The 6,000-nt window shown below is 49.6% G+C and overlaps 1 protein-coding gene across 1 annotated transcript in view; it reads right to left on the reverse strand.

The window, feature by feature from the left end:
* Positions 1–3,021, reverse strand: part of clcn4 (chloride channel, voltage-sensitive 4) — a 108,836-nt gene extending 105,815 nt beyond the window's left edge. The window contains exon 1 of the mRNA XM_038802571.1: positions 2,901–3,021. The gene's annotated coding sequence lies outside the window, so the exon portion shown is untranslated. The remainder of the gene's footprint in view (positions 1–2,900) is intronic.
* Between the last annotated feature and the right edge of the window lie 2,979 nt (positions 3,022–6,000).

Genomic DNA, 6,000 nt, shown 5'->3' on the forward strand with positions numbered 1-6,000 from the left:
GAAATTCGGTTTTTTTAAAAATGAGGGAGTCACAGATGGTGACCAATTATAATGGGAAATTGGCACTACAGGACAGACAGACAAACACACGAGATCTTAAGCAAGATAATAACAGATATTATGCTTGTATCCACAGAATTCCAGAAGCTCCAGGACAAGAAGAGAAGAGAAGAGACAAGAGAAGAGAAGGGAAAGATGAAGACGACCTCCATCTTTCTGTAATGGACACTATGTATTTGGTTGGGCGCGAACGCGAACCTCCTCACCCCCACCCCACTGGCCATCAATGATTCACTCCCCCATAGTACACAGAGCCCAGTAACAACCAACGGTACCCCGACATGGCGTGATAGGTTTATCACATGGTATTCCGTTTCGTATGTGGTCGAAGCACTTCTAGCATTGCAATACTCTGCAGCATTGGGCAGACTAGTCGCATGAGGAAATGGCGAAGGAGAGCCTACCGCTCTCGCACCCCGGTATACAGAATGAGATCCCCTATATTCAGTTTCCACCAGGCCCCCGAACCCCTTGAGATGTAATAAAGAACTTTTGTTTTTGTTTGTGCGTCTTCATCTGTAAATAAAGAAATGTGTTCATTTGTGACCAAAGGATTGTAAAACTCTGTGTTTGACTGCCAAACCAGAGGAAAATTTGAATGCTGCTATTTATACTGTTAGGAAGTTAGTATGTTTGAATGATTTAGGTGAGAGTAGTTTATTGAGGATAGTTAGAGGTTCCAGTTTTGTGTTGTAATGCATGTCCCTTTATGACATAACGCCCCTTAGAATTGTTAGTTAAACATTTTATTGCATAGTTATGGTCAGTGTAGAGGCCAAGGAAGAGTGCTCGCTGGGTCAGGGAATGAAGACACCTCAGTAATGTGATCCTTCACGCTTCGCTTTGAGGATCACAAGGAGGGAGCGTAGCCACCTGGGTTGGCCACTTCCCGATTCCAAAATGGATGCCCGCAAAGAATACAGGGACAATCGGCCAGGCACAGGAAAACAAGCAGGTGCAAGGTTTCCTGTGTATTAAGACTTGCAGAACCCAGACAGAACCGAAGCCAATAGCCATCTACATATTAATGAGCAATCCCCAGGAACAATTAGAAACATTAAAGCAATCGGGACCAAACCAGACTCCCCGGCGCCAGCGGGAGCCAGGACAAAGGCAGGCCAATGGACACATTGGAACTGCCCAGCGATCAGGGAACAGCTCCAGTATTGGAGAAATCGATAGAACCAATTGGGACATGGTCCAATTAATTGGGACCAGGTCCGGGGACCACCCACAAGGGCGCGAAACCCCTGGGGACTATAGAGTCCCCAAATTCAGTTCGCTCTCTTGGCAGGATCTCTTGGCAGCTCTCAAAGAACTCTTGACCGTGACTCTCAGCGAGGAGAGACCTGCCTAGCAGCTGCACCAACCAAGTAAGTCTCCAGTCAACGCACACTACGAGATAGGTGCTCCTAGCTATTATTCCATACCAGCTTGAAGCCTGCAGACTCAGAACAATGGCCATTGTTCCTCTGACCTGGTGGGCCATTTGAAAGCCAAGTATAAGCCTTTGGTTGTAGTGATAGTCTAGTAAGTAGAGTTTTATGCATGAGTAGTGATTGACTGTGTGTAAGTAGAGTTATTTGCATGAGTAGTGATTGACTGTGTGTATAATAAATGTGTTTTGATTTGAAACTTACTAACTGGTGTATTGCGTTATTGATCAGCACTTGGCTTTGAACCTCCTGGTGGTATCAGAAAGATACCTGCCGACTCTAGAGCAAAGGTTATTAAACAGAGCAATTAAGTAAAAGCAACACTTAGCAACAATAGTTTTTTAAAATTAAAATCACAAACCAGCTGTCCAGCCTACTTGAGATAAACATGAGAATCACCACACGTCAGGTGAAGGGTCAGGTTGAGAAGGTGGAGTCTTCAGGCTTCAGCCAGTACGCGGATAAACCCACACTTGCTGTCGGCCTAGCTCTGCACCAGGAACCAGCTACCCAGCCAACTGAGCTAAACCGGGCCCCCTGTTCAGAGAAGCAGCTCTGGATCTAAACAAAAGGTGAAAAATTCTGATCTCTGCCCACCAATCCAGGCAGGCGTCATGCTTGCTAGAGGACGGAGGGCATTGTCTGAAAATAGAGCAGTTGCAACAACTAGCAATTTTAAAAAATACAAAAAGTGATAGCCATAAAGAAAAAGCATGCTATCCTAAATCACACAGTTCTCAAAATAAATGGTTTGTCGCTCAGAGAAAAAGAAATTGCAACTGCAGTGCAATTTTACAGTTCAGGTTTAATTTCTTGACTGCCTTTTAAACTGAGGAGGTCCAGGGTTAGGAAATGGTCATCCGCAAATCTATACCCAGCAGATATTTTGCTGGGTTTGCTTTCCGCCCCGCCTCCTCCCCATAAACACAGATTGAATTATCATTCCGCAGCTCCTCCGCTGAGCATCCAGGGATTTTATCGCAAGGGTTCTTTATGTAACATGTTAGCAACGCCACTGCATCATATCTTCCTTTAATTTCACTTCCGTTGCACGCTACGCAATGATTATATCGCTGGCTGGAATGATAAGCCTGGAAAAACACACCATACTCTGGAGACAGTGAGCTGCAGATTCATGTTCCTCCCCATCCCAGCCCCTCTGCCAGCGCACAGTGCCGGCTCCCGCTGCAGGACCACTGCTGCAGTCTGCACAGCCCTCAGTGCTCGCACACAAATGGCTTGATCAATGAAAATCGTTTGGTGTGCCTGCTCCATTTGAGTCCCTCGTCAGTCAACAGATCAGTCAGCCGGTGGTATCGCTTAAGCAGCATTCATTTATCTGTTTGGCTGGAATTTTAGCACAGGGATGTTTCAGCCGGCGCCACACAACTGTTTCTTTCCTACCTGCACTTGCCACACTGCCTACAGCTGACTGCTGCCTTCTCCTGCCATCCTGACCAGGGAACAGCTGGAAAAGCCGCGATGTCACCAACAGGAAAGAGTAATAATCACATGACTTGGTGCGAGGCTGTCAAATCCAGGAATAGAGCTGGAGACCCAGCTCAAGGTATTCTGTCACATTGCAGCAATTGTTAAAATGCTGCTGCGTGCTCACAGTTTGCCAACACTAAACATTTTCACAGGTCTTTCAAGAAATGCCATTCTTTTACTCCGCTAAGCTCAAATCCTCTTGACAAATTAAATTGGAAATGCGCCAGGGTATTGTTTTTATATGCAAATGTCTGTGTAAGTAATTCAGTTCCAGACTGTGGAAGGGATTGTTCTGGCAGATCCATAAATGAAGCAGTGTGGTTTTGCATCTGATTTGAGCATTCAGTGAAGCTATAAAACAACGCCCATGGTGAAAGGAATAGGTTCAAAGTTTGCACATGGCAGGCAGCACAGAAATATAATAGACAAAGAGGTGAATGGTGCCAGACCTCAGGGAAACATGGGCAGACTGGTACAGTGGGCAGACACCTGGACAGACTGGTACAGTGGACAGACACCTGGACAGACTGGTACAGTGGGCAGACACCTGGACAGACTGGTACAGTGGACAGACACCTGGACAGACTGGTACAGTGGGCAGACACCTGGGCAGACTGGTACAGTGGACAGACACCTGGACAGACTGGTACAGTGGACAGACACCTCGACAGACTGGTACAGTGGACAGACACCTGGAGAGACTGGTACAGTGGACAGACACCTGGAGAGACTGGTACAGTGGACAGACACCTGGAGAGACTGGTACAGTGGACAGACACCTGGACAGACTGGTACAGTGGGCAGACACCTGGATAGACTGGTACAGTGGACAGACACCTGGACAGACTGGTACAGTGGGCAGACACCTGGATAGACTGGTACAGTGGACAGACACCTAGACAGACTGGGACAGTGCACAGACACCTGGACAGACTGGGACAGTGGACAGACACCTGGAGAGACTGGTACAGTGGACAGACACCTGGACAGACTGGTACAGTGGGCAGACACCTGGATAGACTGGTACAGTGGACAGACACCTGGACAGACTGGTACAGTGGGCAGACACCTGGATAGACTGGTACAGTGGACAGACACCTAGACAGACTGGGACAGTGGACAGACACCTGAGCAGACCGGTACAGTGGGCAGTCACCTGGGCAAACTGGTACAGTGAACAGACACCTAGACAGAGGTACAGTGGACAGACACCTGGACAGACTGGTACAGTGGACAGACACCTAGACAGAGGTACAGTGGACAGACACCTGGACAGACTGGTACAGTGGACAGACACCTGGACAGAGGTACAGTGGACAGACACCTAAACAGACTGGTACAGTGGACAGACACCTGGACAGACTGGTACAGTGGACAGACACCTGGACAGACTGGTACAGTGGACAGACACCTGGACAGACTGGTACAGTGGGCAGACACCTGGACAGACTGGTACAGTGGACAGGCACCTGGACAGACTGGTACAGTGGACAGACACCTAGACAGAGGTACAGTGGACAGACACCTGGAGAGACTGGTACAGTGGACAGACACCTGGAGAGACTGGTACAGTGGACAGACACCTGGACAGACTGGTACAGTGGGCAGACACCTGGATAGACTGGTACAGTGGACAGACACCTGGACAGACTGGTACAGTGGGCAGACACCTGGATAGACTGGTACAGTGGACAGACACCTAGACAGACTGGGACAGTGGACAGACACCTGAGCAGACCGGTACGGTGGACAGACACCTGGACAGACTGGTACAGTGGACAGACACCTGGACAGACTGGTACAGTGGACAGACACCTGGACAGACCGGTACAGTGGACAGACACCTGAGCAGACCGGTACAGTGGGCAGTCACCTGGGCAAACTGGTACAGTGAACAGACACCTAGACAGAGGTACAGTGTACAGACACCTGGACAGACTGGTACAGTGGACAGACACCTGGACAGAGGTACAGTGGACAGACACCTAGACAGACTGGTACAGTGGACAGACACCTGGACAGACTGGTACAGTGGACAGACACCTGGACAGACTGGTACAGTGGACAGACACCTAGACAGACTGGTACAGTGGACAGACACCTGGACAGACTGGTACAGTGGACAGACACCTGGACAGACTGGTACAGTGGACAGACACCTGGATAGACTGGTACAGTGGACAGACACCGAGACAGACTGGGACAGTGGACAGACACCTGAGCAGACCGGTACAGTGGACAGACACCTGGACAGACTGGTACAGTGGACAGACACCTGGACAGACTGGTACAGTGGACAGACACCTGGACAGACCGGTACAGTGGACAGACACCTGAGCAGACCGGTACAGTGGGCAGTCACCTGGGCAAACTGGTACAGTGAACAGACACCTAGACAGAGGTACAGTGTACAGACACCTGGACAGACTGGTACAGTGGACAGACACCTGGACAGAGGTACAGTGGACAGACACCTAGACAGACTGGTACAGTGGACAGACACCTGGACAGACTGGTACAGTGGACAGACACCTGGACAGACTGGTACAGTGGACAGACACCTAGACAGAGGTACAGTGGACAGACACCTGGGCAGACTGGTACAGTGGACAGACACCTAGACAGACTGGTACAGTGGGCAGACACCTGGACAGACTGGTACAGTGGACAGACACCTGGACAGACTGGTACAGTGGACAGACACCTAGACAGACTGGTACAGTGGACAGGCACCTGGGCAGACTGGTACAGTGGACAGACACCTAGACAGACTGGTACATAGTTTCATAGAATTTACAGTGCAGAAGGAGGCCATTCGGCCCATTGAGTCTGCACCGGCTCCTGGAAAGAGCACCATACCCAAAGTCAACACCTCCACCTTGTCCCCATAACCTAGTAACCCCACCCAACACTAAGGGCAATTTTGGACACTAAGGGCAATTTACCGTGGCCAATCCACCTAACCTTCAGACACCTGGACAGACTGGTACAGTGGACAGACACCTGGAGAGAC

The sequence above is a fragment of the Scyliorhinus canicula genome, chromosome 7 (genome assembly GCF_902713615.1).
Source record: "Scyliorhinus canicula chromosome 7, sScyCan1.1, whole genome shotgun sequence".
NCBI lineage: Eukaryota > Metazoa > Chordata > Chondrichthyes > Carcharhiniformes > Scyliorhinidae > Scyliorhinus > Scyliorhinus canicula.